Source organism: Protopterus annectens, chromosome 10.part0 (genome assembly GCF_019279795.1).
Source record: "Protopterus annectens isolate FY-2018-M chromosome 10.part0, PAN1.0, whole genome shotgun sequence".
Lineage (NCBI taxonomy): Eukaryota > Metazoa > Chordata > Ceratodontiformes > Protopteridae > Protopterus > Protopterus annectens.
The window spans coordinates 230,109,870-230,130,825 of record NC_056744.1 but is presented as its reverse complement, the minus strand read 5'-3'; the positions used below and the strand labels follow the sequence as shown (position 1 = coordinate 230,130,825).

The 20,956-nt window shown below is 36.9% G+C and overlaps 1 pseudogene; it reads left to right on the top strand.

Annotated features, from left to right (window-relative positions):
- The first annotated feature begins 319 nt into the window (after window positions 1-319).
- The window catches only part of LOC122814127, a 29,207-nt pseudogene continuing 8,570 nt past the window's right edge, over window positions 320-20,956 (top strand).

Here is a 20,956-nt window from a genome sequence, read left to right as displayed (position 1 = left end):
TATGCCACAACATAAAAAGCAAATGCCTCATAAAAGTTTAATTTGACTGTTGGTGCCTTTGGTCCCTTTCTGCCGCAATTTAAACAGGAAGCGGTGGTAGATGCAATATGGGAGAAGCATTTATGGCCATTTAGGAGAGAATCATTTGGAGTCACCAAAACCTGAAAGCATACTTGAATATGATAAGAGGTGCTAGCCTACCAGAATGGCTCATCATGATAAAACATTCTGCCAGTACCTTCTTCAGCCAACCACTTTCACATTCCAGCTATCAATTAGCTTCATCCTGTCTGCTGTATCACAGTAGGAGTTTGTCCTCATGAAGATTCCTGACATTGGTATTGTGATGAATAAATCTGAGGTCCTTGGAGTCACGGGAGAAAGATCCTATGGGGTGGTACTAGATGCAGGCACAAAGAAACAAATTAAATTGTGGCTACCAAAAAGTTCAAAGACAACGAAGAAAACAAAGAGATTAAAGAAACAACACTTCCGGAATCTAAGATGCTAAGAAGTGTGAAGCAAGAAAACATAACAGAACTTAAAGAAGCATTTAGAAGGAGAGTAAACCTGTACTTGGTCTTTGAATATGTGGAAAATAATATGTTAGAGTTGCTTGAAGAGATGCCAATTGAAGTTCCATCTGAAAAAGTGAGAAATGGCTCAGTTAATCAAAGGAATTCACAAATGCCATAAAAATGCCATTGTTCACAGAGATATCAAGCCAGAAAATCTGGTGATCAGCCAAGAAGATGTTATGAAGCTATGTGACTTCGGATTTGCTCAGAACCTCTCTGAAGGCAGCCATGCAACCTACACAGAGTATGTGGCCACCAGATGGTATTGTTCACCAGAACTGCTGCTTGGTGCACTGTATGGAAAAGCTGTTGATGTGGTCTGTAGACTGTATTCTTGAAGAACTTAGTGATGGAAAACCACTTTTCCCAATTAAGAATGAAACTGACCAGCTGTTTACAATCCAGAAAGTTCTTTATTCTTTGCCACCAGAACAAACAAAGCTTTTCTACAGCAATTCAGGATTTTATTGATTAAAATTTTCTCTTTTTACTCATCCCCAAACACTGGAGAGGAGATACTTAAGGATTATAAGTGGAAGTTTACTAGATATTATGAAGAATCTTTTGGAACGCAATCCATCTGAACATTACTTAACAGAACAATGCTTGAACCACCCAGCATTTCAGGCTAAGAGGTTAATGGAGCATTCTGGATCAACCCTCTGTCTATCTTTGAAGAAAAAAACTATATCATGGTGATAATACTTCCTCTAGCAGGAATCAGTCCAGCAAACCAGGAGGTGCACAGTCCCATCAACACTCAAGCAGCAAAGATACGCAGACACTAAGGATTCATTCACAGAGAGCTGAAGATGGTCTTCCAATGAGTGAAAGTTTTATTTATGGAAACATGTCTTCAGCGTCCATACAAAAACTACCAACCTATTAGTCACAGTACACCAAGCAGCAAGGACCTCAGCAACAATAATTTACTAAGTCTTCTCAGCCCTAAGGAAACCAAGTCTAAAACAGAATTTGATTTCAGTCTGGATCAGAAGGGATTTGATGGACCAGGGGCAAAATATCTGAAATCCAGCACTTGACATCAACAGAGCAGATGCTAGTTTTAGGAAGACAAGATTTATACTCTTCAGTCAAGTGAGAAATATACTCATCACAGCTGTATGGAGTCTGCTGAAAGTTCTCAGCCTCAGACTTGAAAGACTGATTTATCTTAACATTAACAAAAGGGAATGGAGCACTGAGTGACACACAATTAGTGGGTAATCTCAGGGAAACAAGACCACAAATGAACAATCCTAACTCCAGGTTTTTCTGAGTCTAGTTGTATGGATTTGAATGTACCAACTAGTCCAACAACACCTCGTCATGTGATAATAGTACATTGCTCAGTCCATCTGGTAGGACTAATTGAACAGATAGCAGCCTTGAACCGTGTATGCAACCAAGACATTCCAAAACAATGGAGGAAATGAAAGTGCCAGTAGAACACATGGAAGGCAGTCATTCACATCTATGTCAGCCCTTATGAGTCTTTTCCTTATGGACTGGGTAAGTCCTTTCTCCTCACAACAGTGTTGTCATAGACACTCAATGTACATAACTCGAGAGAGGCCAAACGTACATAGTTCAGAGGGCAATTTAACTGTAGGAATGCAAACAATCACAAGCAGTTTGCAGCTACTGTCTGCCCAGAGTCAGCATAGGACTGTCAGCAGACATTCAACAAAATCATCACGGGAAGATTGCACTGAAAACTTGGAAAGGATTGACCAATCTTTAACAGACATGACCTTATCAAGACCTTCAGTGAAAGATGCAGGATTTCACTCATATCATATCATTTCACTCATATCAGAAATCTGAGTCTGGTATCTATGATGCTCACCCAGAAGATGGAGCATTTTCAAAAGAAAACAGACATGATTCCTGATACAGTCCCTAGAAGTGTTGGAAGCAGCTATAGATTTATTTTTCCTTGACCAGAAGGCATATTCCATGACAACTCAGTATCCCCAACAAGATCTGTGCTACCAACAGACAGTAGCTCTCTGAGCAACCACTCAAAAAGGCAGTCAATGTTTGACTTGTGCCCTATTGAACAAGTTAAAGGGAAAGAAAGCAAGGTTTCAATAAAGAAAAAAAAAAGAAAGAAAGAAATCTCAAATAACTGACCTGAGAGGCAGAGAATCCAAGCATCAAGAAAAGCCTGTTTCCTCTTTTTAATTCAAGGAATCATTTATAACATATCTCCTCTCTGAAAAAGGTGCCTGTAGTCAGTCTGCCCATGATACCCAGTAGCGATAGTGGAAATCATCTGGTATTGCAGAAAGCTATGGGATCTGCTAATCAGAGCAGCCAACAGAAAGATTAATATAATATGAGAAGATGGCAGAAGTTCAAATTCAGAGTCAGACATTGAAATCTCTTCAAAATCTTCTCCACCTTCCTAATTCTTTAAACCACACAACTCACTCAGAACTGTACTTTCAGTCACTACATTGAAGTATTGTCTACAAAGGTCTTTTTCATAAACGGCTGTTGCTGGTGGAATTTCTAGTCCATTTGCAAACTTTAAATGAAATGTAATGGCAGCTCTTCCTTGGAAAATGATCATGATTGGTACGAGGTACCTGCACTGGCAGATTGTAATATGGGCATTCCAGGTGGCCTCCTAGAGCCCACAGCTTCAGGAGACACATTGGGCTGTCTGGTAAATCAGTTTCGGAAGTTTTTTTTTTTTAATTAATTTTAGTTCCATTCTGCTCTGCCACACTGATGATAACGATCAATGTGCACAAGTGTTCTGCATCATATTTATACCCTGGGACAGCTCCTCTCCCTTTTTACTCCTGCAACCTACATATTTCTAGTTTTCCTAGTATTTCTGTTACTACCGAGTATCTGGCTTTCAGGCATCAGGCTGGCTTCCTGTGGTCTCTCCTACCCCTGGTCTTGCCAACCAACCAACCAACCAACCAACCAACCAACCAACCAGAGAGCTGTGTAAAGCAGCAGAAGTCCGTTAACATTTAAAATAAAAGCAGTATAGTATGCACTGGTCAGCCATAAAATACTACTGATTTTATGTGATTGGGATGCACTTATTTTCTCAGTCTTGCATTATCTAAGATAAGTTTGATGATGACTGGTAGGGCAAGCTAATTTTATCTGTGGTTGGTAATACTGTACTCAGGCTTCTAGTCTCCCCTCACCAAGTGTGCACAAATTCAGAACACAAGTTAAAATAAAAGAAGGCAGTAAAAAACAATGTTGTGTATTATTCATATTTTCCCTGCCTGTCTTTATGTATTTATTTGCTTATTTATGAATTTGGTATTGTATATTTCCTCAGCAAGGGTATCTGTTTAACTTTAGAGGTCAGCATACTGCTCAACTATCCCAGATATCAGCAAGATACATTGGCAGGGTAGTTAGAGTTCAGCATATTCCTCAACTGTGCCTGATTTTGGCTCAATATCTTGTTTTGGCCCTACTAATCCCTCATCATACTGGTGATTTTGAGTTAAGAGGTGGTGGGTTACAGTACAGTTAGAGTTATAGACATTTTACTTCAGAAAATGCAAGGCTATTCGCATTCTCTTACTCTGTTAACTTTTCAAGTTAATAGCACAAATATTTCAATAAATTTGTCATCGATTCTAGAATCATAGTTCTCAACATCTTACCTCCAGGACGCACCTCTCAGCTGTCGAGATTTTGACAGACTCTCCATATTTTTGCTTCATAGTTTTCGTCTGCTTCTCATAAAATTTGTAGTTTTGTGGCAAATTAATGAAGATTGAATTTGCTTAATTCAGATTTCATATCCATCAGAAAATGCATGGTAACAAAACCATTTATTCTAAGTTTATAGGAGCAATATTTAAAATGTGTTCCTTCTTTTGGGCCTTTGTCCCCCATTATCTTTGGCTTTGTCCAGAGTTTTTGCGCTAAGAGGTTGAGAGGTACGCTCCAGAATCAGGGATGAATCCAGAAATGATCACGTAAACATCAGGGATGACATTAATGTATTATTAGCTGCTTACTGGCAGTATTGTATATCACACAGCAATGACTTGTAATATACTTTTTTGGCCATAATTTCTTTCATTTTCTTAATGAGGTGTCAGAAGTATACTGAATGTGGCTTTTTGGTGGCGGTGGGCAGTTAAGTGATATAACTTGCAGGAGTGATGGTCACATATGCATATATAACAGCTGAAGTATGTTCACAGCCAAAAGTGGTGCGCTGTCTCCAAAGGGGCCCAGTTCCACTGGGATATGGTGTGTGATAAGAACTAAAGTTTGTGTTTGTATTTTGTATGTACAGTGACAGTGTGTGTGTGTGTGTGTGTGTGTGTGTGTGTGTGTGTGTGTGTGTGTGTGTGTGTGTGTGTGTGTGTGTGTGTGTGTGTGTTTGTGTATGTGCATTTTATATGTCAACATTATAATTGATTTCTTTTATATCTATTTATTTTTTTGCATGGACAAGCTGGCTGGCTGGCAGTGACGTAGCTATTGAGCCCTTTCTTTTTGCATAAAATGAATTGCTTGCCGATTGCTGATTGTAATAATTGCTTTAATAGTTCAATAAGTAATGTGTTCCTCTTTTCACTACATAGTTAATACTGCTGACATTTAATTAATTTTGTTTTCACTGATATATCGAGTTGTATGCTGAGAAATAGGGGAACTAAGCATGCAAAGAATACTGTACATTCAGTTTCTTTTTCTTTTTTTTTATATTTTTTTATTTATTTGTCTTAAGTATGTATTTGCAAGAGGGGACTGTCTGGTTTAGTTGGCACAAAAGATTAGTGCTATGAGTTATTAAAGATTTCCTTTTTCTGGTCCAGTGTTTGATTCTCTCAGCCGCCATTTGCTTGATGTCTGACTAAGGGAGCCATTTAACCAGATATTGCTCCTTGGCTGAGTCTAAAAATGTTTATGTACACCTGCCCCTGATTAATAAATAAATAAGCATTGTGCTCAGTCTTGCAAGTAGACAAAGATGTAATTTATAAAACTGCTTATAGCTCTAAAATACTTGACTGCACTGTGACTTCTGTCATTTCTTTTTTCGTTTACATAGTGGTAGGCTGACTGGTGTTAACTGCAGAGGCAATTGTAATGAAGTTCTGGTCTAGGACCACCTTCCTTCCACTAGAAAGACTTGTTATAACTTGGTATTCTTGTCCCTTCTAGCTGTTGAAATTCCATCAGAAATTTACATAATTTTATTTTAAGTGGCATTTGTTTGCTCGAGGTTGTAAATTTAGGCAATGTAGGCAAATGGAATTAAACCCTAGACTACAGAAAGGTAAGGCAGTAGCACAGTTTTGTTTATCTTTGTTGTGATCATAGCACTTAAATATTTTTTTTTTCAAAATTTCCTTAAGTTTGCTTCATAATTTTTGATTTATTCCTCATAAAAATTATGTTTTTTGAACAAATCAATGAGCACTGCAGTCACTAACAATGACAGACATTTCAGTTTCAGAGATGCATATGCTTCAGAAATTGCATGCCAATGTAAAACAAGTTATTTTAACAATTTTCTGAGTATATATTGAGTAATATTTAAGATGTATGCCTGATTTTGACACTCCACCCTCAGGTTATTTATTCCTTGGCTTAGTCCCTGATTGTTGCTTTAAGAGGTTGAGAATCAGTTATAGCATGTTTTATTTATTGTTTGTCTTTTCTTTGAAATAACAAGCTTGATCATGGTGCAGGGCCCATGGACTGAACACAGCCCAGGGCCCAGGGTATAATTAATCCGCTATTGGTTACATGAAGCAGTATTCTACAATAATATATCAGTGAAAAAAATGTCTTAATTTTGTAGTTATTACAGCCATTAAGCAGTCTTATAAAATTTGACCATGTTGGTGGAATACTATAAAGTGTTTACTGGTTTAAATCAAATGTGGAATGATGTCTTGGTAGTCTTGGCTCACCACAAGAGAGAAACATGCCAGTGAACTGGCTACTCTAAATTAAGTTTCTCTGTCAGAGAGAGAGAGAGAGAGAGAGAAAGCAAATAGATTTACTATTGTCCTTACAGGATTAATTGGTTTCATGGGAATTTCAAGGCAACTGAGTCTTGTGACCACTGACACCTTACCAGTACCCACCCTTAAGCTGCACACCCTTTTCTAGGAAGGCAAAGCTAGTATAGCCTAGGGTGAATTTGTGAATACCCTTCAGAGATGATCATGCATGATACACTTAATCTATTGGGGATGGTCTGTTCAAGAGGTGAGGGTTCTTCTGCATGATAAATCTGTCTCTCCACTGAATTTTATTTATCGGCTGGTGAAGACTTAGTTCCCCGGCCCTGGTATTTGTGAAACTATTACATGCGTGGAGATACAAGAGATACAGGACAACTGGGTCTGTTATGGCATGAAAGGCAAGACATAGATCTCCTCTCAAGAGTCCATAAGATACTTTATAAAAGGACAGCACTTCCATTCCGTCATGATAGCTCAGGTCTTTAAACTTTTGATCTTCTTTGTTAAGACCCTCTGGTAAACCCAGAAGGAGTGTTAGGAGGACTATACTCAATAATTGGACTAATCAATTCTGATTATAAGGAAAAAATCACTTCTTTAGATCTCAGTGATATTCCCATGGCAATTAGCTGTGCTAAATAGATGCATTTTCTGACTACTGGTGTCACACGGTGATCAAAGGAAATTAAATTATTAATCCATGATCCAAAGTCCATAGCAATATGTTCATTTTGAAATAATGCATTGTTTATGCTGTATGCTAAGGGGAATGGGTTGTCTACCAAATGTGAGATATTGCATCTTTTTACATTTAATTTGAGCCCATTTTTCAGTGCACAAGTTAAGTGTTTAATTGTAGTTGAACCTTTAGTGCATTACAAGGAGATATGACAATAATTCCCAGTTTGCAGTCATCTGCCAGTTTAGTTAGCCAAAGATCTTAGTTTCTGATCTGAAGATCAAAAAATTAGATGCTAAAAAAGAGGAGTTCCGATACTGAGACCTGGGAGACACCACTGGTCACCTTCATACTTTCTGATAGGGCAACTGCTACTTGCACTGAGTGGGCTTTATCTTTAAGACATTTTGCTGTCCTTCTTACCAAACAATAATCTAATTTCAAAGCATTAAGTGTACTTACAGTGCCGGCATGGAATATGGTGTGAATGCCTCGGCCAGGTCAAGATACATCACGTGGATAACATGATCACTGTTGATCACCTCTGCAATTCTCTCAATGAAGTTAACAAAATTCATTAAGCATCGCCTTCCCTTGAAGAAAGCCAAACTGCTACAGACCGAGTCTAATCAAATTTGTAATATCATAGTTTATAAGGTCAGTTATAATATGATTCATGAATTTGCAGGTGCCACTCATCAGACTGATGAGTCTTTAATTCCTGTGGTCAGTGGTAGGGCCTTATGGAGGAGTTGATATCACCAGTGCAGTGCATTAAATGTCAGGGAAAAAATGTCTAGCTACACTTAAGACTAAATAGTTTGAAATGTAGCTCTGACAGGGCATGCTTGTTACCGTTTTTTTTTAAACAAGCATGTATATTGTCAGGATCAATGAAAGAAGTATTTCTGATCTTAAGAGTCACCTTCGTTGCATCCTCTTTAATGATAATAGGGGGTTTAAGGGATTCAGAGATATGTGGACTTTGGAAAGAAGTATTTTAGGTAAAATTAGCATTGCATTTGTTTGCTGGTAATTTGGCAATGTCTATTAACTCTGAATAAGTAGTACTACTTTGAGTAAATTCAGAGCAATTTTAGGTGTTATTCCTTTGTTTCTTAGCATAGCTGAAGAAGGATTTATAATTGTTCTTAACTGCAGATGGTAACTAATGTTCACGTTTTGCTCCAATAGATCTAATAGCATCTTTCAAGGTTTTGGTAATATTCCTGATACTGTTTTTGAAATCAAGGTGTTCGGAATTGCTGTATAATTTAAGTTTTTTTTTTCTTTTATAGCAAATTTTTTTATGTTGGATGGTTTATTTTTGAATTGTTCATTATATTTTGTCTTGGCTGGGACTGCTAGCTATATCGATTTATCTAAATGGATGTAGAACTCCTTTGTGAAACTACCTTCTGTATCATCAGAGCTGATGCTGCCATGAATGAATTGTGAAACCTCATTGTGCAATTTGATGAGGTTATTACAAGAGAAATCCTTGAATTCTGAGATATTAGATTCAGGGGGTTTGGAGGTTTTGAAGGTGAAACTCACTACTTTATGATCAAACTTATGAGGAGGAGGAGGTACCATGCAACTAGTACAAGGTGTGGCTATGTTTGTAAGGAGGTACCATGCAACTAGTACAAGGTGTGGCTATGTTTGTAAGGAGGTACCATGCAACTAGTACAAGGTGTGGCTATGTTTGTAAGGAGGTACCATGTAACTAGTACAAGGTGTGGCTATGTTTGTAAGGAGGTACCATGTAACTAGTACAAGGTGTGGCTATGTTTGTAAGGAGGTACCATGTAACTAGTACAAGGTGTGGCTATGTTTGTAAGGAGGTACCATGTAACTAGTACAAGGTGTGGCTATGTTTGTAAAGAGGTGCCATGTGACTAGTACAAGGTGTGGCTATGTTTGTAAGGAGGTACCATGTAACTAGTACAAGGTGTGGCTATGTTTGTAAGAAGGTACCATGTAACTAGTACAAGGTGTGGCTATGTTTGTAAGGAGGTACCATGTAACTAGTACAAGGTGTGGCTATGTTTATAAGGAGGTGCCATGTAACTAGTGCAAGGTGTGGCTATGTTTGTAAGGAGGTACCATGTAACTAGTACAAGGTGTGTCTATGTTTGTAAGGAGGTATCATGTAACTAGTACAAGGTGTGGCAATGTTTGTAAGGAGGTACCATGTAACTAGTACAAGGTGTGGCTATGTTTGTAAGGAGGTACCATGTAACTAGTACAAGGTGTGGCTATATTAGTAAGGAGGTACCATGTAACTAGTACAAGGTGTGGCTATGTTTGTAAGGAGGTACCATGTAACTAGTACAAGGTGTGGCTATGTTTGTAAGGAGGTACCATGTAACTAGTGCAAGGTGTGGCTATGTTTGTAAGGAGGTACCATGTAACTAGTACAAGGTGTGGCTATGTTTATAAGGAGGTGCCATGTAACTAGTGCAAGGTGTAGCTATGTTTGTAAGGAGGTACCATGTAACTAGTACAAGGTGTGGCTATGTTTGTAAGGAGGTACCATGTAACTAGTACAAGGTGTGGCTATGTTTGTAAGGAGGTACCATGCAACTAGTACAAGGTGTGGCTGTGTTTGTAAGGAGGAACCATGTAACTAGTACAAGGTGTGGCTATGTTTGTAAGGAGGTACCATGTAACTAGTACAAGGTGTGGCTATGTTTGTAAGGAGGTACCATGTAACTAGTACAAGGTGTGGCTATGTTTGTAAGGAGGTACCATGTAACTAGTACAAGGTGTGGCTATGTTTGTAAGGAGGTACCATGTAACTAGTACAAGGTGTGGCTATGTTTGTAAGGAGGTACCATGTAACTAGTACAAGGTGTGGCTATGTTTGTAAGGAGGTACCATGCAACTAGTGCAAGGTGTGGCTATGTTTATAAGGAGGTGCCATGTAACTAGTACAAGGTGTGGCTATGTTTGTAAGGAGGTACCATGCAACTAGTACAAGGTGTGGCTATGTTTGTAAGGAGGTACCATGTAACTAGTACAAGGTGTGGCTATGTTTGTAAGGAGGTACCATGTAACTAGTACAAGGTGTGGCTATGTTTGTAAGGAGGTACCATGTAACTAGTACAAGGTGTGGCTATGTTTGTAAGGAGGTACCATGTAACTAGTACAAGGTGTGGCTATGTTTATAAGGAGGTGCCATGTAACTAGTGCAAGGTGTGGCTATGTTTGTAAGGAGGTACCATGTAACTAGTACAAGGTGTGGCTATATTAGTAAGGAGGTACCATGTAACTAGTACAAGGTGTGGCTATGTTTATAAGGAGGTATCATGTAACTAGTACAAGGTGTGGCTATGTTTGTAAGGAGGTACCATGTAACTAGTAAGGAGGTACCATGTAACTAGTACAAGGTGTGGCTATGTTTGTAAGGAGGTACCATGTAACTAGTACAAGGTGTGGCAATGTTTGTAAGGAGGTACCATGTAACTAGTACAAGGTGTGGCTATGTTTGTAAGGAGGTACCATGTAACTAGTACAAGGTGTGGCTATGTTTGTAAGGAGCACATCGAGAGTATTATGCTCCGTAGGAGATTTGTTAACTATCCGATCCAGGAAACCTTTGTTTATTAAATCTAAGAACTTCTGGAAATACCCTACATTGGAGACATTTATGCTCCAGTTTGTTGAGCAGTAGTTGATGTCCCAATGTAATGGAATTCTTGTTTAGAAGGAGTTCATTGAGTGCAGTTAGGAATCCTATGAAGATGTCCTGTAACAGGCAATAAGCTGATAATGTGTCTTTCTTAGGGTGATCTGGAGTTACTGGAGCTTCAGTTTGTGATTCTCAGGGAATCTGCCTCATGGTGATAGGGCCCTTAACAAATGTAGAAACACAATCACAGTTGACATCTGGCACATTAAGGTACAAAATAAAGTTATGGAGAGAGTATTTTCTTTGCACTAAAAGCATGTATCAATAATTACACACTTATGAATCCATTCCAAATTCAGGATAGCCTCAAGACCAGATAATCTGTGGTTGAAACTTCTGGCATTAAGCAGAGCCACATAAATGTGATCTGGTTTTGGGTTTGGTATGTTTATGACATTGATTGTCCATTTGTTGGACTCTGTCTAAAAACACACTATAAACTTATAGCTTGTATGTGAAGGCCTTAGAATGATAGGTGGAGGCAATCATTTTGCAAAGGAAGTTGGACCATCTCGCATCCTTGTTGACTCATACAGTACTGCTTCTACCTAGAATGACACCAACTATTTAACAAATGGCTGAAACACATTATCTTTCTATTATACCTAGGCATCATTCTTGGAGAAGTAAGGATTCCACCCAGGGCCAGTGACTTGCCTGCATTTGTCACATGAATGGTGACTTCTGATATATATCTCTGCATGTCCCTCAGGGTTTTGTTTTGCAAGTTATTCACTCCTTCATGGGTCACCATAATGTCATAATCATATTTATCAGGATATAATGCATATAGGGCCCCTGAGATGTCCAAGATTCTGGCACCTGAACGACAACTACTTTAGCAGATACTAAATTACTACAGTACTGTATCTTTGTCAATACTAGTGAATAGAGAAACTGTGTGCCTAATTGCAGAGTCAGTAAGTGTGAAGACCTTTTTATTAATCTGGCAGTTTGGAATAATAGATTTCAAATGATTTGACTCTGGGTAACTCTTTTCTACAGGTATGTATGAAGGAGCTGAGATGTTGGATTTACATTGATACATAATTTTCTCAAATCTATGCTATAGGGCTTTGGTAAGGTATCTTTACAGTCTCAGCATAAAATATTTTAATGTGAGTTTGTTTAAATTGTTGTAGAAGTATGTTCTTCTCACAGTTAATTTTTTGTGAGAGGGAAGACATTGAGATTAGTTAAATATTAACACCTCTGATAGACACAATGTCTTGTATTGAGTGCACACTTTTTATCTATGAGCATAAGGCAGTTACTACACTACCTGAAGATATTAGCTGCGACAAGGCAGGCCACAGAAGGAAAACAAGCAGGCTGACCTTCCATTATTGTCCAGTGATTGCAGGCATTTAATTCAGAAATACAGAGAACTATTATATTTACCTATATTCTGTAGACTATGGAGAGATGTAACAGTTCGGTATCTTATACAGGGAGACACTGATTAATGCAGAATAATTATGTGTAGCTAAATGAGATGTTTTACATTGGAAACATACTCTAAACTAATTATAAGTAATAAAAAGCAAAACAAGATTAGATTTATGGAGCAGCCGTGGCTTTCACCCCTCTCTGCAAACAATGGTTGGTTATTGGCTAGGATGACAACCATGAACTGACAAGCAGCATTGAGCTGCTCCAGACTACTTGGAAGGCTAGGCAGTAAGTAATGGAAGTGCCTGCTGTTACCTATAGTGCAGGTATAACTAGCTATGGGCACTTATAAGTTCCAGTAGTAATACAGGCAAACGAGGTCTGGGAAAATAATTAAATACGAGTACTGATGACAGCTGTATCTGCATAGTGCATATTCCACAGATGCTGTACTAAGTGTGACAGCAAGCTATATAATGGGAAAATGACTTATTTATAAGAATAGAAAGCAGTAAGAAAAACTCACTAGAGCACACCAATTAATAACAACACACTAGAAGAGGATTTTCGGACTAAGAAACGGAGGTACACTAAATGAAATTATGCTTGTTTTGCTGTCATACTACCATTACACCATCCCAGCCAACACTGCTGTCTCATACTATTCAGCTTTTTCTTCTTTTCAGGTAAGAGAGGAACCTGTCTGCTTTGATCACTTTGCTAAAAATTGCTGTAGTGCTGTAAATGAGTTAATGCACAAAGGATTAAGAGCATTTCCAGCGCTGACTCATCAGAGAGGCACCTATGTACATAAACAAGAGCTGATATACATCAAAGGTTATGCCATGGGTACAACATACCTTTCTATGTGTCATCACCCCAAGTTATAGTAACTTTATTACCCAGAAGCAAATACTGAAATAACACGCCCAAGAAGAGAAGATGAAATGTTAAAAAATACAAGTTTCTAAAACTAAATGTGATCCCATTGAGGATTTTATAAATTTCTTGCAGAAATAGTTTCTTTTGAACTCCACTTTCTGTACTTCAAAGATCATAAATGAGAGTCTGTGCAATTTTAGAATATTCTATCAAGTTGTTCATGTACCTTGTACTCCAGGGGAGAGTAATGAACAAGAAATCACCACATTTCCATTTTGTCCTTTATGCTAAATGGATCTTTTAATTTTCTCAGTGTGTAACTTTCTGAACTTAACTTACAGCAAACTAATTTAATGCTGTAGCATGTTAGTAGTATTTGAAATGTATGTTTTTATTCCTGGTTAACAAAACACAACATTATAAAGTCATATCAAATGTTTTTTGTGTCTTTAGGCTTTTTCCGGTTAGGGGTCGCCACAGCGGAACTCCGGTCCGCTAATGATTGGCAGTTGATTTTTACATACCGGCTTGCCAGGCCTGATGCACAAACTTCAATGAAGGTATGCCCATTCACGCATGTCTCCACGCAGAATACGCTCTAGCTGAGAATCGAATCGGACAGCGTCTTACTGTGAGGCGACAACGCTACCGCAGCACCACCACCGTGGGTTTATAAAGTCATATCAAATGTAAAGGGCTACAAATGTAAAGGGCTAAAATTGAAGTTGGTATAAAACTTCCATTTCAAAACTCCCTCAGGTAAGCCATGGTGGGCAGCAGCTGGCTGATTATATGATCAAAAATAACTTAATTAAGTAATTAATCAATCAAGCAATTAAATTGAGTGATTAATTAATTAATTAATTAAAAATTGCTGCAACATCATGTCTTGTGTTACCAGCTCTCAGCTGTGGATTTTTTGTGCATACAAAACATAATGTAGCATGTGCATACAATGTGCATACAAAATTAATCTATATTAATCCCTTCTAAACTCTTGTTATACTTCTTTCTCTCCGGATTATTGAAACTAACTGCTAATCTTTAGCATTTTAATTGTGATGCTACTACTGACCTAGTATATTTTTGTGTGTGCCTTAAGTATTTGTTGTTCTTATTACTAAATGTATATTCTTATTGTACTTAAATTTTTTATTAATATGTCTCGTAGTATAGATTTATGTGTGGAGCTTTTCTCCCCGGGCCTCTACTGAAAATGGACATATATCCAGCTAGACTAGCCCGGTTAACAAATGTAAAATAAAAATAAAATAAATAAATAAATAATGATATAAATGATTGGCTTCTGAGTCAGCAAACTTCGGTTGGAACTTGTTCATATTGCCAGTATCTTGCAATACTGTCTTTGCAAGAGGCAGTTCTAATTAAATGTAAAACAAATTCACAAAGCTAAGAACGAAAACTGTGACAAAAAAACAGCACTCAGGAATGAAGGTAACAGGCTGCAGTCACTAAACAAATTGTTGTTTAATAAACTTGATTCTCATCAGGTTCATTCCTGAGTGCTGGTTTTATAAAAATAAATTCCTGTTGTCATATGATCTGAATTGCACATGTGAGCTTCAGTTACATTACTGTAAATTAGCCCTGAAATTCTGTAGACTCCAGCTTGCAAGATTCTACAGTCTGAGCTGACAATGTCCAAAATCACTTACTTGGAAATGTTCTTTTAAATTGCAAAAGTGTGTGGAATGAGTAACAACTGGCACAATAATTTTTCAGCAGCATTGAAACTTGCAGGAACACTAAACAAGTGGCAGTGTCCTCAGGCTGACATCATCAAGATGCTATTTTTGATGACACAAAACCAGGAAGTATGCAGATGCGCATGTAGGAAACATTGACAGAACAGCATTTAAATTGTCTTTCTGTTACCAAATGTAACGCTCATACAACACAAAGATGAATCTAAAGAGAGTTCAAAAGTATGCTTCCACTTGCATCTGATCTTTAATTTAACAATGTCTCAGAGAAGGTACAATGTATGAACTACAAGCTGCAGACAACATTAATAAAACTATCACTGAACTTTAGCTAAAATGCATTGATGCTTTAATAATCAATATGTAGACTATCATATTGTTATTTTCACAAACTCTGATTTCTGTATGAATCAAGGTATCTCTTTGCAGTGAAGATCTGGCAATAAATACTTATAAGAACAGTACTATTGCCATGTATATGTACGCCTGCTATATGTATACCTGGAACACTGTCTCAACAGGTAATCAGATGTTGCTAGTCTAGATCTAGAGTGTATTAACAGTTGTAAGTATTGCATAGCCCAATAACTCTGTTAAGAGTATAATCTTGAGATGCACCATTAGTGATTCCACAATAATCTTTTTTTTTTTTCAGATACTAGTATGTTTGGAGAACAAATCTCATTTTCTCAATCTTAGAACTAACTTTGCTAAAGTTTTTGCTATTACTAAAACTAACTGCATGATTCATTCCAGATTTTAAAGAAACTGAGATAAACATGGTCATAGGGAATTTTTTTCATTTGACTGCTGCCATTGGTGAAACTCAGCTCTGATAAAGCATTTGCATATTTTAGCAGAGACTTAGTAAACTTAATGTGGGAGAGAAAAAAAAAAATCATAACAAAATATTAGAAACTATTCTGAAATATTTCAACTACTCATGTGAGAGGTGATTTGAGATCTAAAAATGCTACCAACTAGTGTTCATTATCTCATTCATACATTTCTGTGGCTTTTCTTGCTTCTTTTAAATTATTTTCAAATTATCCCTTACAAGGATAACATTGCTTAAAACTGGGATAAGTTCACAGTAAAATAAATGAATTATTATACACTGCTCCATATGAAACTTTTGATGTCTATGCTACCATGATAGTTAGTGGAGGCTTTTCTCTAGAAAGCTGAATTCCCCTTCCTCATGTGTCAGGTGCTCAAGTCATAAGATGTCAGTTATTAAAATGATATTCACTGCTTGCCATTGGAAATTACTGCCAGGCAGTTCCTAAATGACCACTGACAGTAATTCCTTGTGGCTTTTTACATGGAGTTGGTATATATAGGTTCAGGAGTTAAAAGGGAACAGGAGATTTCCCCTTTACAACAAAAATCCTTGCTGTTTGATGTTTCACCTTTGTGTGCTTTAACCATTTGTTTTTAGTGATGTTTGTCAGCATTTAATTATTGAATAGTTCATAGTGAAACCATTGGTGGAATGTCACCTTCCCTGGGTAAAGTAGTTTCATCAAAAGAAATCATAATTTGAATGCTGCTGAGGTAGTGTTGTAACTAGTCTTGCAGGTAGGTGAAGAAAATCTTAGAAAATCACTAGAAATGCCCCTTGCTGGGCTAGAACCTAACATTTCCAACTGCATACTGGGTACTGTATTTCCATAAATTAATTATAGTCATTAATCGAATACTATCTACTACACATTATACCAAATATATTATATAAATTATAATTAATATAAAATCTTCTGTATCTATATTGCCTCTTGTTGCATGCAAAACACCTAACATGATACCGAGTTCATTTAACTCTACTGCTCAAAAGCCTTAGCATGTACAAATTTTGTCCATTTCTCCTTGAGAGTATCTTATTTCTATGGCTAGATTAAAGAAGAAAAGAAGTTTAACATAACGAGACAGCTTTAAAAAAAGCAACGGAGAATCTCTGTTGCTTTTTTTAAAGCTGTCTCAATATGTTAAACCCATTTAACATAGCGAGACAGCTTTAAAAAAAGCAACGGAGAAAGGAAGATCTTAGTTACTTTTTTTAAAGCTGTCTCATTATGTTAAACTCCTTTAACATAGCGAGACAGTTTCTAAAAAGCAACAGAGATCTTGCGTACTTCGTTGCTGTAAAAAAAAAAAAAAAAAGAAAAGACTTATACTAATGGAAAAAGTCCGGGTGACCGGACCTTTTTCCATTAGTATAAGTCTGATTTACAACATGCACGCTGATTGGTGCACGTTTTGGAATATTAATGGAGGGGTCATTGTATAATTATGCTTAAAACATTTCTTCAGGATAACCACAGTGTCCAAGCACATTCTGTAAATAAACTCCGATTCTGTTTCTTTCCACAACCTTCTGAAATGAAGAAATTTATCAAGAAATAGATGTTCCATTATTAGTTTAGCCAAAAATGTCAGAGATGGAAAGCAATATGGATGATGATCCAGACCAGAGTTCACAGAGTAATAATAATTCAGCTACATTCAAATGAAGTCCAAGGTGAAAGTACAATTTCTGAAGATTGCAGTGAGTACTGACAAAAGTCTTCTAAAAATAGGGAGAAGTAGGAAGTGGAAAGTCAGCCGGAGTTCTGGAACCCAGATGACTTAAACATTCCACATAGTGTGTTCACTCTGTCCCAGGACTGGATGGAAGAGATGCTTCAAACCATTTGTGAAGATCTCATGATTACAAAAGAGGATCAGCTGAGCATGAAAGAGCTGATGTTTGTCTATGAGTAATATGGCCTTCAAACCATTGATAGAGCTGTACCAGATGATGGTTTTCAGAAGTTAGATAATGATAGTATGATAAACATCAGTGATTTCTTTTGTGGATTCTTTAGAAATGGGAAGCATCCAACTCCCCCTCTTCCACTCCATTTAGACGGACAAAATGACACATATTATTACAGCCGTTGGATGAAAGTGGATGACACACAGCTACTCCATTTATTATGTCCAGCATAACTGGCTTTCATTTGTTATCTTACATGGTTGATGGAACAGACAGTACCATACAGAGCAAACACATAACAGCTGGCATAAAGAAGGAATTGAAAACATCTTAAAGGTTTTGGATTTTGGCTTTGAAAAGAAGATTAGTGTGGTTGAACTGACAATGACTTAACTACTGATTACAAGCAATGGAATCCATCAGGCAGTCTTTATCTACTTCAAGAAGAAAATTGCACATCAGAGAATGCTGTATATGTTTTTGAGAGAAATAAATCCTACAGTTAAAGAAGGTTAAAGAGAAATAAGCAACTAAATATTTTCACAGGGAGAATGATAAACAGCAGCAGAATTATATTCAACTAGAGGTAACAATGGAGACAGAGTTAGAAGAGATGAAAAGGACATTTGCAGAAGAGATTCAACAACTAAAACATGTAGAACATAATTTGTGAAATGAAAAGAAAACAGACTGTTAAGCAAAATTTCTTTAAAAAGAACTTGAATTAAGATGCCAGAATGATATTTTGAGAAAAAAGGGAAAAATGAACAGTCAATATAAATAGAAGACAGCTGAGATGAAGGTTCAGTTTTCCCAAGAGCAGCTGACTATCCTAGAAATGCTCAAAGACAAGAGATCCAACACAGATTCCCCTTAAGCAGGAATTGCAGCACTTGATGCAGCAGAAAAACAAGGAGAAGTCACAGGGCGAATTTGAAAAGGGTGAGCAAGTGCAAGAAAGTGAGCTTTTACAGAGATGAGAGTGAATGCAGAAAGCATTAGTGGGCATAGAGCTCACCAGACTGCATAATCATGTAAAAAAACTGTAAGAGGAAAAAAACTAAGCTGTCCACATTGGAACAATATGATGGGGGACACAGTCTGAGTTAACAGACTTTTTGGAGATGAGAGGATTGGCAACAGATCATACCAGAAAATACAACAAAAGCAAATAGGGCAACAACTGTCAGGTTGTGTGTCCTCACTGAAAGTCAGTGAAAGTCAAACATTTTGACATGTAGCAATAAATAAATAAATAAATACAGAACTTTAGCTCTTTTGAAACAGTTAAGAAAATATGAGATGTCTGGAAGCTGGATTATACCAGGTGGCAAGCCTGCACTGAAGCTGTGTGCCTAATGAAATATATTTTTTATTGGTATTCATCCTGTGATTATATCCTTACATTTCTCATACTCAATAATTATGTAAAGTAGACACAGTCAAGACCGAAGTTTCATTTCTGAATTTCACTCAACTAAACTAATTAGCAAACATTATATTCTTTTATTTCTGTTATCCTGATTTTAATATTTGTGCTACAGGCTGTTTTCCACCATTGTCCTGTAATTTTGTTTGTTCCATAAGTGAATCTAACCACTTAATTGTGTTAATTTGTGTATATTGCCACTTCCATCTTCTGCTCTCTAGTCTAAGCATCAGGCTGACATAACAAGAAAAACAAACAAACTTACAAGGCTGTGATAGGTAGAAAAGTCAACGTTTCATATGCTTACTTAGCTTATCCTCCGTAGTCTCTTAATGAATTTTTTTGATATTAATCTAACGGTGTCATTGTCCTAAGGCACGTATCGGAAGTCGTTACACTTGCAATCATACATTTTTTGTGCTGAACCCATCCTTGTGTAGGGACTTTTCTGGCCACAGGAATTGCATTTTCAGATGTTTTACTACCTCTATGAAAAGTCCAAGTATTGGTGCTGTGATCTGTTTAATGTTACCTAAATATTCCATTCCATTCCCAGTTCTTTAACAGCTGAACTTGTCCGACTTTTAACTGTTCTTTAAAGTGTTACTTAGGCATGTTGAGCAGAATATTACGCATTTGTCATACTTGCAATGCTTAGTATTGTTGCCCAAGTTCAGGTACAGACTAACTTTGGTGCTGCTAAACTCCATGACATGATCTGATTTCATTTATGTTTTTTTTTTTTTTTTCAAACCAGAATACAGATCCTTTGCTAGACAACAATAAATCAGATAATGCGCTGCATTTGTTTAATCATTATGGCATTTATCAAATGCCTCTATTGAATCGTTATATTAAGAATACACCCAGGCTTTGTCTGGAATTGACCAGTTAAGAATCAGTGCAGTGATCCCTTCAACAACCGCTAACTAAAATAAAATAAAATAAAGCAAACCCCATTGGAAGAAAGATGACACCATCAATCATCAGAGAAGGCATGGCAAGTTCAGGAGACAATGTCTGTAACAAATCTTTCTGATCAGGTCCTTTAACCACTTAATTGTTAGAATATTCTTTCTGAAAAAAAAAAAAAAGCAGCAGAGAACAAAATGATAACCCTTTCAACAAAACTCAGCTTAGATAATGAATTTTGAAAAGATTCAAACAGCCTTTGTGTAAATTAAGTGTTATGTTTATACTTTGTACATTGAATTGCATTAATCACTTCTCAAGTTTGCTGACACATTTATGGAAAGTTAAGGCGCATTCCTAGTCTATAAGTGGTTGCTCTGGAAAATTGTGCTTAAATTATAAAGCAGAATGAAATGAAGTGCTAAGTGTAGCAAAGAAAACGGTTGTTGACTGTAATGGGCAAAACAGATCACTTTTATATGGTATCATGAGCAGAAACACTTTTCTGTTTTTTTTTTCCTGAAGTCGTCTAGCTTTTCACAGGAAACAATGCAGTCTGTGGTTCAGTGACATAGCCACCAAGTTTTAATAAGAGTGTCTCAGGTTAAATGAAATACAAGGTTAAGGAAATGCAACTCTTTAAATGGAAGCATATAACAGCCCATATATTTCAGGGTGATGAGAACATTATTTTTAGCAATAGTATAGATGCAGACTACAAGCATCAAAATTAAAATTTCACTCTTAAAACAGATTTTATTCCTGGACATACAGTTTGCTACACAAACTAAGCTTAATCAGAAGTATATATATATATATATATATATATATATATATATATATATATATATATATATATATATATATATATCGAGCATACAGTGTCCAGACATGCAATAGTTCAATGCCAAATGGTCGACACAG